We start from the raw sequence: 14,608 nt of genomic DNA, 5'->3' as shown, positions 1-14,608 counted from the left end.
CGAATAAAAAAATGTAATCTATTGACAGCCCTACTTTGTACATAATCTTCCTCATCAGTTCCATCTCCTTAGCATTACAGATAGCCTAGAGGAAATTGATGTTGAAACAGAAACTATTGACTCTCTCCTTACTAGTCCTTTAGACATAGCTTAAAGAAGATTAAAGAAAATTATCCAATGCCGTGGTACAACGAGCACACTCGGGCCCTTAAAACAGCAGCCAGAAAAATGGAGCGCAGCTGGAAGAAAACAAAACAATTTGTGGAAAGAGAGCATGATTGCATAAAGAAAGGCCATAAAAATTGCTAGATCTGCTTATTTCTCAACTCTTTTAGAAGAAAACAAAGACAATCCTAGGTCTTTATTCGATACAGTGGCTAAATTAACAAAAAATAAAGCTTCCACCTCTGACAGTAATGTCAGTTACTGTAATAGCAGTAATGATTTTATGAACTTCTTTACTAGTAAGATTGATAATATTAGGAATAAAATTATAACCATGCAGCCGTCTACCACAGTATCACTTCAGACAGAGCATTGTAGTGTCACTAAGGAAAAAGTACACTCATTCACTGCTATAGGAGGAGAAGAATTGGCTAAACTGGTTAAATCATCCAAATTAACCACATGTATGCTTGACCGTATACTGACTAGGCTATTAAAAGAGATTCTTCCAGAGGTCATAGATCCTCTTCTTAATATTATTAATTCTTCCTGACATTAGTATTTGTACCGAAAACTTTTAAGTTGGCTATAATTAAACCACTTATTAAAAAAACGCAACTTGATCCTAAAGAATTAGTCAATGACAGGCCAATCTCAAACCTACCGTTTCTATCAAAAATACTAGAAAAGACTGTGTCTTCAAAATTATGTTCCTTTTTAGAAAGAAATTGTAAGGATTTAGACCGTATCATAGTACTGAGACTGCTCTCATCAGAGTTATAAATGATTTACTCTTATCATCTGATTGTGGCTGTATCTCTCTATTAGTCTTACTCGATCTTAGCGCTTCATTTGATACACAATATTCTTTTGAATAGACTCGAAAATGATGTTGGTATTACTGGAATTGCATTGGCATGGTTTAAATCGTACTTATCTGACCATTATCAGTTTGTAGCAGTAAATGAAGAGATGTCACACTGATCACAAGTTGAGTATGGAGTGCCTCAAGGCTCAGTGTTAGGACCGTTGCTTTTCACCTTGTGTATGCTGCCACTGGGAGATTACATTAGGAAGCATGTCGTTAGTTTTCATTGTTATGCTGACGATACTCAGCTCTATATTTCTTCATGCCCTGACGAAACTTACTAATTCACAAGATTAAAGGAATGCATAGCTGATATAAAAAATTGGATGAATAGTAATTTCCTGCGACTTAATTCAGATAAAACTGAATTTTTAATTATTGGACAGAAAAGCTCCACAAGTATTAACCAAGAATACTGTCCAAAACTTGATGACTGCTCTGTCAAGCCCTCGTCGTCAGTGAGGAACCTGGGTGTGCTCTTTGATACCAATCTTTCATTTAAAAGCCACGTATCTAGCATCTGTAAAACCGCGTTCTATCATCTTAAAAATATATCTAAATTACGGCACATGCTTTCAATGCAAAATGCTGAACAGTTAGTAAATGCGTTCATGAGCTCAAGGCTAAATTATTGTAATGCTCTAATGTCTGGTTGCCCTGCTCGCTTAAAAAACAAACTCCAAATAGTCCAAAACGCAGCAGCTTGAGTTCTTTCTAGAACCAGGAAGTATGGCCATCTTAGCCCAGTTCTGTCAAAACTGCACTGGCTCCCTATTAAACATCGCATACATTTTAAAATCCTGCTTATTACTTATGTAGTGGGGAAGCCTTCCCAAATAATTAGATATGGGTCGTAAGCCAATTATCTGTCACTATGGTGATATAAAAGGCGTTAGATATGTGCCTTAGAATTACGTCACTGTCAACGTCACTAAGGCGTTGCGAACGCTGTGTTGCTGCTGCTTCCGGCATCAGATGTGGACACTACACTAGAGAAAGGTAGGCGCTTCTGGAGAGGGTTATAGATAATTCGTTCTAAATGTAGTAACTAAATGCCGCTGGTTGCATCTTTCTGCTTAATAGTGAGCTCCGACTGCTTGACTGCCCTTCCTCGCTGGTTGCATCTTTCTGCTTAATAGTGAGCCCCGACTGCTTGACTGCCCTTCCTCGCTGGTTGCATCTTTCTGCTTAATAGTGAGCTCCGACTGCTTCATTGCCCTTCCTGCATGACTTGAGTTTTCCAGTCACTCGTGGGTCGCATACTACTCTTGTGGCTGCCGTTGTTGTGTGTATGCCCTCGATTATGTGCGCATCATTTCATCATTGGTATGTCTAAATGGGTATTCATGAAGTTTAGGCAGAGGGCTAATGTATAGCATTCACATATAATTGTAACACTCTTTGTGTTTCAGGTGTTCTCCCCCAAAACACCGGGAGTATTGACCGCTAGTTTGGGCGTGTCTCACGTCCTGTCCACGGATAGCATTGCTGTTTTGTTTGTGCGGATTTTCCCCTTTTATATTCTTTTTTTGTTTAATTTAATTATTAGGTTGTTTCTTTTGCTTTGCTGAACTTATTTCATTTATATTTGGCTTGGAGTGGTATTTTGTTTTGTTTGAATTTGTATTTTCAACTATTCAGTTGATTTCTATTTTGTTTTGTTTACATTTGGCCAGGTGTACTATCCCTGGTTTCTTTTTTTGGTTTTCTATTTTATATAACTTTTTGTATTTTGTTTTGTTGATTTCAATTTGTCAACCTTTTTGTGTTGGATTTGTTTCTGTTTTTGCCATTTGTTTTCATTTTGATTTAGTTGCTATTGAAAGATTATAGTGGTAATATTGTTTTTCTTACATCATTCTTTTCTCTCTATTTTCATTTAACTTGATTTTTTTTGTCAATCCAGCAATACAGTCTCTTCTCTCTAATATTTCTATGTATACTTGTGACATTTTTATCCAGTTTGTTTTGTGTTACAGGGTCTGGGTGCCAAAGGCAGGGAGGCCGGCTCTTTCTTTCTAACGGTGGTGGTGCTTTATTCACTGTGTGCTGTGTCTATCAGTAGAGAGTGGTGTGGAGTGTCTGTGACTGTGTGCACTGGTGAAAGAAATGTTTCTGCTGTAGGCAGATTCAATTCCCGTTAGCCTGACCCTGCTGGTAAGCCCCCAAATTATTGACCCATGTGTGATTGACTTCAAGAGCCAACCCTTATGTCTGGCTGTGTTTTTAGAATGACTGTTTTTATATGATTATGATTGAATAAACTGAATTATTTTGTACTATTACCCATGTTTCGGAGCGTCTGATTGGGGGAATGAACTTGTGTCCTTTGACATTATTTTCCTTGGGAGAAATTCCCAGGGTGGCGTAGTGCGTGTAAATTTATTTAAAAATCCACCTGAGAGTTGCTACACTTACAAAGCACTAAACGATTGAGCTCCCCAGTACTTAAGCAAACACATTATACTCCATCAAGTCTACTGCAGTCTCAAAACTCTGGCCAGTTGATATACCTAGAATATCTAAATCAACCGCAGGCGGTCGATCCTTTACCTATTTAGCTCCTAAACTGTGGAATAGTCTTCCTAGCATTGTTCGGGAAGCAGACACACTCTGTCAGTTTAAATCTAGACTAAAAACACATCTCTTTACTATGGCATACACACAGAACATTTTAATTTTTTTATTTTTCAGATCAATTGACTGATTGTTAGGCTGCATTAACTAGGTCAGCCGGAAATGGGAACACTTCCCATTTTTCATTTTTGGAAATTCGGTTTGACATTTTTATCAAGTTATGTTTAACTGCATCCAACGTGTTAACCAACACACATTTTGATCATATTTAATCGATTAATTACCTCAGAAATATTCAATTACCCACCTGAAACAAACGATGGCGGACCGGAAGAATGGTAGCTCATTAATTATGCCGAATTCTAACTTCTCATTGGCCAGCAGATATATATATATATATTTTTGTTGATACCCCATAATAAAATAATTAATAACAAGGAGTAAATAATCAAGTAATTTATTCACCAGAAGAAAATAAAAAAACAAAAACGAAATTTAATATGAAACATTTCATAAGTATGACAGCACAATTTCATAAGTCAATATTAAAAGTTTAAGAAATACATTATAATACAATTAATTATAAGTTAAAAAGTTAAAAAAATCACCATATCATAAGCACAAATAAAATAAAATTAATAAAAAATAATTATCAGTTAAAAACAATCATCATAACCCGGGCGCTGCAAGAGTCTTTAAAAGACCGCGCACAGCCAGTCCACGTCAGTGCGCAGCAATCTTCCATCTCTCCCAGACGACCAGAGAAGGTGCTATTGTTCCCCTGCTGTATTTTAAAGGTGAGAAAAGATGTGAATGTATTATTGATGTGTTTTAAACATTGTGTATTTAGAAACGTTCTACATTACATTAAATTTATTTTTAAATATTAAGACATTCCAAAAAAAAAAAAAAGTCAGAGGTTGCCATTTTCCACTTCCTGACAGGAAAGTTCATTTTTGAGGTAAAATTTTAATTCACAAGCAATATATTTAATGTAATTGATTTATAAATTGAAAGCTGTTGATTAAAATATACTTTGCAGTAAAGATTTACCTAAAAAAAACAAAAAAAACAAAAAAATCTGTCAGGATTGGAAAAGTTACACTCACTGACAGAATATTTTTTCTGACAGCGTAAAGTGGTTTTATGAGACACTTTAGTTCATCTTAGAAGGAATCATATCAGTGATTTTGAAAAGGTTTACATCAAATTTTATGGTGGTCATTCATGTAATTTCTTGTGGAGTTGAAAAGTGCCTCAAAGCAGTTCTATCCTGTCATGGAGTAACTTAAACTGTCAACTGTTATTACTGCCATGCCATCTTCATAACCTTTTAACAGTTATTATTAGTACAATTTGATGTTTTTTTGAAGTCACTGATGTATATAAATCAGTGTCCATTTATAAACTCCCATTATGTGGAAACACAATGTAGTCACAAGTCATTAACAAAAGCACTATCCTGTCAGAAATTGTCATGCCAATTAGTATACATTAGCTTTTCAGAATTATTCTTATTAAGGCAATAAGAGGAACAAGCAATTTGGCTTTTCTGACAAGGAACTTCCAGTGCAGAAGAAAAGTACAGACAGAAAGTGCAGGCATACTTAGAAATGACAAATAACAACACTATAAAGAAAACAAAAACAATATAATACAGTAACAGAAATATATAATATGAAATGTATTAATAGTCATGGTGTTTAGACAAATTAATACTTTCAATGACTAATTGGACAGTCTCTGGCAGACCAAATTATTTAAGTGATTGAGCACATTTTGTATGAATAATGAAACTTGTAAGCTTTTTAAAAACAATTTTAAACACTAACCTTTGTCTTTTTTTTGTATTTCTCTTAGGATGGCAACCCCGTACAATAATCAGGCACCCCTCAAAATCAAGTGCGTTGCCACCAGGAAAACCCAAAAAGCACTGACTTTTGTGGCGGTTGATGGCAAAATAGACGTGGGCACATATAAAGTCACATCTATGTGTGCCTTAACAGACGGTATAACCGTATACTTATCTATTAAAAATGGGAGTGATCCGGAATTCGAAGAGGGTGGGTCCTATGTGATCAAAAATATCACCCTATCCAAAAAGTACGGGCGGCCATGCATTTTTGTTACTTAGGCAACCCGGAAATTTCACTCAACCTTATTGGTTGTTGCTGAGGAGGCTGAAAGAGCTGCTAAGGAGGCCCTCTTTCCTCCTTCACAAAATATTGCTGATGAGGAGGACCTCCACACACGCACAGGGCACCTCAGTCTGAAGGGAAAGGTTGAGAAAGTGAGTAAATCGGGATATTCATTTATGCTTTTAAATTCACTTACAATTGTAAGCTATTGTACCTGTGTTTCTCAATCATGGTCCTAGAGTTCCCTAATAATTTAGGCGAGTCTTACGGAGCCCCGCACATGACATGCAAGAAAAAAAAAAGTAAATCACGCGCACGTTTTACTATTGCATTCCCTCGATTTATAAATCATGCGCGCAATTCACTATTGCGTTTCCTCGATATATAACTTATATAATCTATCTAACTATCTATATATATATATATATAAATAACTTATATAATATATATAATCGTGTGCGTGATTTAGTAAGTCAAGGGAATGCAATAGTAAATCATGCTCATGATTTATAAATCAAGGGAACCCAATAGTAATTTGTGCGCATTATTTATAAATCGAGGTAATGAATTAGAATTTATTTATATGAATTTATCAATCATGCGCACAATGTACTAATGCGTTCCCTTGAATTATAAATTGTGTGCATGGTTCATAAATTGTGTATGTTTTACTAATTCATTCCCTTGATTTGTAAATAGTGCGCATGCTTTAACTAATCAAGGGAATTAATTAGTAAAACGTATACAATTTATGAATCATGAGCACAATTTATAAATCAAGGGAACACATTAGTACATTGTGAGCATGATTTAGCCTACTAGTTTTTTACTGCATGCCATGTGCGGGGCTCCATAGAATCTTGAATGGGAATTCAAATTTATCTTCCAGGTCCAAGTGGCCAGGATGACTCGGGCCCAGGTCCCCATCCTGGACCTCAGACGGAGGTGTGGGTCCAAGCTCCTAGATGTGTCATTATGGAGAGATGAGGCCCTGGTCGAACTTTACATCGGAGACCAGGTGGAGCTCTCTCACCTAAGAGCCAATATCACACCAAATGGAAAAACTAAGTTTGACTCTTCCAATTATACAACTGTGAAGGTAAACAATATCTTTAAGTTTGTCAACATAATAAATGTCTGTGTACTGTATATAATTCAGAACAATATCTTACCAGAAGATTATGAGAACTGTTAGGTCATATTTAAGTGTCAAATTTGGCAGGTGTTCTAGAAAGGCTAACTTCACTTACAGCACTTTTAATAAACAGTTTTTACTGTTTATAAGAATTTACCTGTAAATTTAACACTAACCTTTACCCTTAATGTGCTTTTTTTCTTTCTTCCCAGATTGTGGAGCGGCAGATCTATGAGGCGGTGTTGAATATTGTTGGAGTCTCAGAACATGATGGTGTGCTTATCCTTTTGGATAATAATTTCGAAGAATACACTGTACCAAGTAATTTTTACTTAGGAAATATTAATGACTTGTTACAGCAGCTTCCAATCACAATAAAAGTCAAGCATATAAACCATCATGTTCTGAGACTCGAGCAAGTTCCGACCACGGATCTTGTTGAGGCCGAGGAATCCGTGGATCTCGTTGAGGCCGAGGATTTCGTTGAGGCCGAGGAATCCGTGGATCTCGTTGAGGCATCCGTGGATCTCGTTGAGGCCGAGGATCTCGTTGAGGCATCCATGGATCTCGTTGAGGCCGAGGATCTCGTTGAGGCCGAGGAATCCCTTGGACAATGGAAAAAAAATAAGCCTTTTTTGTTAAAAAGTTGTTTCTGTTTTTTTTTTTTTTACAAATCAGTTATTATATTTTCTTATATTTTTTACAAATCAGTTGTTAATGATGTAGTGTTTTTTTTATCATATTAAACTTGATTCTTTATAATTAAAGCTATCTTGTGTTGTTTAAGGGACTCAAACTCGCAGTGTTTTCACAGATGGAGCCGTGTTTAATGAAAAGAACAGAACGCAGCAAATCTTGATTTTGATTTAATTTTGATTAATTGTGCAGCCCTATTAAATACATGTATAAAAACAATGAGGCAACAATAATAGTTTCAAAAAAGTATCAAACGCCACTTTACACTTTTTTCTTGAACAAGAACACGTAGACATCACATGCAAACCTAGAGAAAGCTATTTTGAAATCGCGATGAACCTTTACCTTATTTTGAAATCGCGATGAACAACAATTTGCATATTTACAAACATATTGATGTATTCTCCTGCGTACACATAGGTTTATATATTGTAGCGCTGTAGCCTACTATATTATGAAAGCAAACCATGCACTTAATCATATCGTTTCCGCGACTCCGCATTACATAAAAACCCCGCTCGCCCCTCTGGTTCCCTCGAGATTTTTCAACTTATGAGTAAATTTATTTATATTACGAAATGCGTAAATTACTCAAACATACCAAAACCACGGATTATGAAAACGTATGAGCTGTTATCTGTTTGTTTCGGGAAAAGACCATCAGAAATGTTGAAAACAGTGCCATCTTCTGGCATTTGACTGCTATACAAAATGTATAGCAGTCAAAAACCCACGTGTTCAGCTTCATTTTTTGATAATACATTTAAAATCATATGTTAAAGAGTTCCAGTAAATTCATTGTTAAAACAAAAGTAAATGGTGGCCTAATAATTTTATTTTATATTTTTATTTTAGAATCGTTGACTAATATCACATGAAGAGTGCTCCAATTTCCTCCAAAAACCATGATTACACATATGATAATACAACAGTTCAATAAACAATTTTATATTAAGTAACTTAACGTACATCGTAGACACAATATTTTGTCACCGAAAATAGTTACAAACAAAGCCATATGGGACTGTTACTTCTCTGACAAGAACTGTTTATGGATTAGTTAATTGCTTTTTCGCATTAGAAAAATAAAAAGATTGTTATTTTAGTAGCATGAAAAATTAACGGATTATAAATTAATATCTTACTTACATTGTATCTGCACTTTTCCAGTAGAGAATTGAAAGAATTCAGTCAGTGTGTGTCTGACGCGCAATGACTCTCACTGACAGACCGATTTTACATGGCGGTAAAAACTCCTGCGGAACCGCAATTGTTTAATTCACCTGTATCTAATCTAAACTAATCTGATTGGTTATTGCATCATGAGCACAACAGGGATGTGTGCGATTGGTTGTAATGCTCACTGCTGAAAAATAGGTATAAAAAAGTAATAGCCACGTGAGCATCTATGACTGTAATGCCCCAACACTCAATTTCATTTCACTTCAATAGATGTATATTGATTGTGTAGTTAGAATTTTTTTTAACCCTGGTCGAATTGTCCATTTTGAAAGCAGCTGGGCAGTTGTGTGCGTCTCATAATGTAGAAATTTGATTTCCTCATTACCTTCACCTGGTTACTGTGACAAGTGACAACACTTGTCCATCACCACATTAGCTGTTCTTAATTGTCATATTATTGCAAGTTGTTGCTTTAACCTAAATGTTATGATGGAGATTTTAAAATATACTGATAATCAGTAAGGCTGTAAGTGTAGCAAATACTAATAAACAGTAGCTCACCATTTGGAATTGTAGCAATAGACATCTATCCATCTATGGTAAATCATACTAGAAAGTATGTAAATCTAGTACGTACTTTAGTAACCTAACCTGCCTGTCTGTCAGTCAGTCATCTCACTTCAAAACTGACAAAAACTGTCAAACTTTAATTGTTAATCTACTTTAAACTTAAAACTTTTAAATGTAGAAGACTTTTTTGGCACGGCTTTCTCAAGCATAGACAGATAAGTTGAAGCTGTTAAGAGAGCAAACGTCATGCTTTGTAACTGAAAAACATAATTAGGCCTATTGTCAATTATTTTGCGTGCTATACTGTAATAATGATTAATGTCGATTAAAATAACACACCACCACATTTTTTGTGTGGTGTTATTCTTGGCTATACTGCACAGATCGTTTATAAATTAGAAAATCAAAACATTGTTATTTTAGCAGAATTAAAGACAAAAGCATTATATATCAATACCTTACTTACATTGTATCTGCACTTTTCCAGAAGATAACTGGAATTCAGTCAGAGCGTGGCGCAACGAATCTCTCTCACTGACAGACTGATTGAACAGAGCACATGGGATGGCGGTAAAAAACTCCCGCGAAACTGCAGTTGTCAAAACTTATCTGATTGGTTATTAATTCATGAGCTCACCAGAGATATATGTGATTGGTTGTAATGCTCAAAGCTGAAAAAAAGTATTTAAAAGTACTGCCACGTGAGCATCTATAACTAATGTTGCAACACTTTTAATTTATTTTCACATTTCACAAAAAAAAAGTGTGTAGTAGGATTTTTTTTTTAATCCTTGTTGAAAATGCATTTTTTCGATTTTGAAGGGAGCAGAGCAGTTTGTGCATGTCTCAATCTGCTCCCTTCAGTAGTCACTGATCAGTGCCCTGCGACTAGCTGATTGAGACAACCTGTGTCTCCTAATGTAGCAATTTGATTTCCTCATTGCCTTCACCTGGTTAAGGCGGCGTACACTGTGCAAATTCGGACACTCGGAAGGTCGTGAGATATCGCAGACGCTACGAGTCGAATTTGATCATCGCATCAAATCAGCTGGTACACGGCACGACTGTTTGCACCGCGAGCCGGCCGCGATCACACGAGTTTTCATGTAACACAGACACCGGAGCTTTCAGTGTTGCTGCTATAGCTTCAGATACAAAAAATAAAGAAAAAAGGTGTGAAAATGATTTGTTGAAAAGCCATTCCTTTTAACCGAAACAACCAGAGGGAGAGAGAAGAGTGCACGTGAGAGAGAGAAAGTGTGTGTGTGTGTGTGTGTGTGTGTGAACGCAGTATGTGGCAGCCACTGAGCTAATAATAGTCATAGATTGAGCGTATGTGATGTGCTTGTGCATGATTTGGCAATAGGGGACAGTCATATGCTGGTAAAAATCGGGCCGACTCCCCGAACTTTTTAAACATGTTAACGTGCTCTTAACGTGCTCGGCTCGTCTCGTATTTCCTCTCACACGGTGCGAGCCGCGACCATACGAGCATCCACGATGTCCACGCGATTTCTCCCGAGAAAAAAAAATCGGCTGCGCGTACGACAGCAAAAATCGCACCGTGTACACCCGCCTTTACTGTGACAACACTTGTCCATCACATTAGCTGTTCTTACAATACAATTGTCTGTCTGTCTATCTATCTATCTATCAGGGGCGTAACTATAGACAGTGCAGTCGCACTGGGGCCCGTGCGGCAGGGGGGCCCGCAGCGCACACGGGCCCATGCCCACATTGCAAACGTGCCCCTGGCAACAAAGTGACTCCGTAGAATATTGTGACACTCACATTTCAAATGAAAAGCACTGGTTTCAGATTTCACACGGCTGTCGCGCTCTACCGTCACGCTTAGGATAGGCTACTGAGTCTGACCACCTTTTTCAGCATGTGAGCGAAGAACACAGTTGCGTGACGCTCCGCTAGATATTCCGCTCTATCAGTGAGCTCCACAATTCACTATAAAATATGAATTATTTGATTTAAATCTAGCGATTTCAAGCTTTCTTTAGACATATGTTTCATGTTTATGTCATGCATTCACCGAGTTTCAGATTCTCGCAGATAGAAAGCGCACGTTTTTTATTTATTTTATTAAAGCACAAAGTTTTGTTGTTATGTGAGTGTACACAAATAAAAGTGGACAATTAATAGTTTATAATTAGGTCTCACATTTATCTGTATGGCCAAAAATTACGGAGTATTGCGAGTTATAGGCTATCCCCCGTCATGACTCGTGAGGGGGAAAAACAGCCGGTGCGTTCTTCAGCTAGAGGGTTAAAGAAACCGTAGCCTATTTAGTTTCATATTTATGTTTAAATAATTGCCCATAATATAATTTATTATTATTATTATTATTATTAATTATTTTAGGGATGCATCAAATATTCGGCCGAAAATGGACCATGTGCATTCTCGGTGCATTCTTGGCCGAAAGACTTTCATCACCGAAACAATACGTCCGAAATGTGATGACGGAAACAGAAACTGCGACCTGCGTGCTGGTCTAAAGATGTGGTTCATCTCACATCTGATGACACATCTATGGGTTGTAACTTGAAAATAATACTTTGTTTATGTTTCTCTTGATTGATACACGCAAGGGCTCCTCAGTGGTACACTAACACCAGCGATTATAAAAGAAAAATGTGGGCAAAACGGTCTCTCTTTATAAACTTTGTTCAATGCATGCGAGTGCTGCCTTAGGTTGGAATATGGACAGTCATTTTCACCATCATCACCCGCGTGTAGTGCCAGAAGACGCGAATGAGAACATCTGTCTCTGTGCACTCATCTGAAAGCGCGCAGTCTCACATCGCGCACATATAGAGTTCTCTTACAAGTCTTGCGTTTGAACGGACAAACTCACAAAAAAGTAGCCTATGTCAACATGTCCATCTTGATGAGTCTCTAGTAATATTGTTATCTACTTTTTTTGGCCTTCAGAACATCTTAAAATGCACATATGTAGATCCTAGAAAGCTAAATTTTCTCGGGGGAGCATGCCCCCCAACCCCCCTAAATAACTCACATTTGGAACCTTCGTGATTATAAAACAGTGTCTTTTTTACGATTAAGGGATGTAGGCCCAACATTACGGTGACACAGAATAAGCCATTAATATTTGATTTGTAAATAATAATAAACAACCGATATCCTGATATAGAAATGAAACCTAAACCTAAAGTGTTACATGCTAGGTTAGGGGGGGCCTACTGCATAGCCTGCACTGGGGCCCATCATTAGTAAGTTACGCCACTGCTATCTACCTATCTATCTATCTATCTATCTATCTATCTATCTATCTATCTATCTATCTATCTATCTATCTATCTATCTATCAAAACATAAACTATTTAAAACTTTAAACTTATCTATTTCAAACTTGAAATTTAATCTATTTCAAACTTTTTCAATCTTTCTGATCAACTCTCTCCCAAGCCAACTTAAAGTTTGCCATCAAACTTTTTAATCTAGTTTTTCATTACATCATAAAAAGTGTGGCATTCACACTTAGTCTCTCTGTTTATGTTTTCTATTTATCTGTTAGGTTTACTGCAGTCGGCCGGATCGGATGGTGGACCTGCATCTGGACATGACCAACAAATCCTGGAGTGTCTGCTGAGCCGTGTCAATTGGTGTATCTTCTGAATTTGCCTCACAGGCACGTCATCCTCAATAAACCAGTCTCCAGTGCAATAACGCTGATCTTTCGTGTATTCATACTCAAAAGTGTAATTGACGCGCCATCCAAAAAAACCTGTCTCTTCCGTGATACCCAGAAATTTTGAATAATCCGATCTAATATGATTTCTGACCTGTAAGGTTGCCAGAATAATAATCATACACTCTTTGTTAATAGGCCAGAGGACAACTGGCACCCCGACTGAGTCTGGTTTCTCCCAAGGTTTATTTTTCTCCACCATGCCCCGATGGAGTTTTGGCTCCTTGCCACTGTCGCCTTTGGCTTGGCTTGCTCAGTTGGGGACACTCAAATTATGATCCAAATTATTCAAGTAAATATACAAATAAAATGAATTAGGTCTTATTTAATTCTATAAACTATAACACTGATCTGCCAACATTTTCACTCTATGATAAATTAAAATAAGCTGATATCACTGTTTTCGCTAGAACGACTGTACAGCCAAATCAAATTGTGTTGCAATATTGTCCTGTTTAACACTGTGAAGCTGCTTTGAAACAATCGTCATTGTAAAAGCGCTATATAAATAAAGTTGATTGATTGATTGATCCAATAAGAGCAGTGATACATTATTGTGATAGGAGAGTTTAGAATCAGCGTTAGAAAATTATGGCAATAATGATTCAACATACAAAATTATTGAGAACGCAGAGAAATTCTCGCAACCCCCTATAGAATGATCAACGACCCACTAATAGTGGGTCGCGGCGACCCATCACGTAACAGAACAGAAATAGAGCAAGAGATCAAATAAATGCATTGTTTAGCAGAGTGTTTTTTTGTGTGTGTGTGAAAACATTAGAAAATCTAAAACTTTTGAACAGTGGTGTCTTTGGTTACACATGAAAACAACAAGAGACATTCAGGGCAAACAGGGACAGCCCAACTAATTAGTCGTCTCTCTATTTGAGCATGTGTCGACATTTAAAATAATGAATTTGAGCACAAAAGATGCAACATATGTGAACGAGACATCAGTGTAGCAGTCAATAAATGGGACATCTCAGATAATTTGGGACAATTGGCAACCCTACTTTTATATCATGCTGTGTTTAATATTATAGAGCCTAAAAATATCCCTATGGCGTACATTTATCTTTATTTAGCATTGAAAGGTTAAAGGTTGTGGACACATTACAGATAATGATTTTTATTTTGAGTGTACATAAATAAAAGTAGACACTTTAAGCTTTGTAAAGACATATCATTCATGTCTGTCTTACATTTTTACATGTAAGATACTGTCTTTTTACACTGTCATGAGGAAAATTGACATTTCAATTTTGTCAATTTTCCTCATGACAGTGTAATGAGGAAACGCTGTTTCATCATTCTACATGTTAGTTGAGTGTTTTAATGTTTCGATTGAACTTATTGATTGAATATATGTTAGCCCATATCAACAGGTGCAAATTGAAGTACATTTGGTAGTTTAAAAGGGTTTAATCTATAAACGGCAACATTCTCCCGCAATTGAAGGCTATGTATTTTCTATGACGTGTTGATGAAGGTTAATGTTTGAATATGTTTCTTAAACGAATTAATAGTACTTTGCGATGCTTGTAAAAGAT

This window comes from Pseudorasbora parva, chromosome 20, assembly GCF_024679245.1.
Source record: "Pseudorasbora parva isolate DD20220531a chromosome 20, ASM2467924v1, whole genome shotgun sequence".
NCBI lineage: Eukaryota > Metazoa > Chordata > Actinopteri > Cypriniformes > Gobionidae > Pseudorasbora > Pseudorasbora parva.
Note: the sequence above shows the minus strand (reverse complement) of the source record.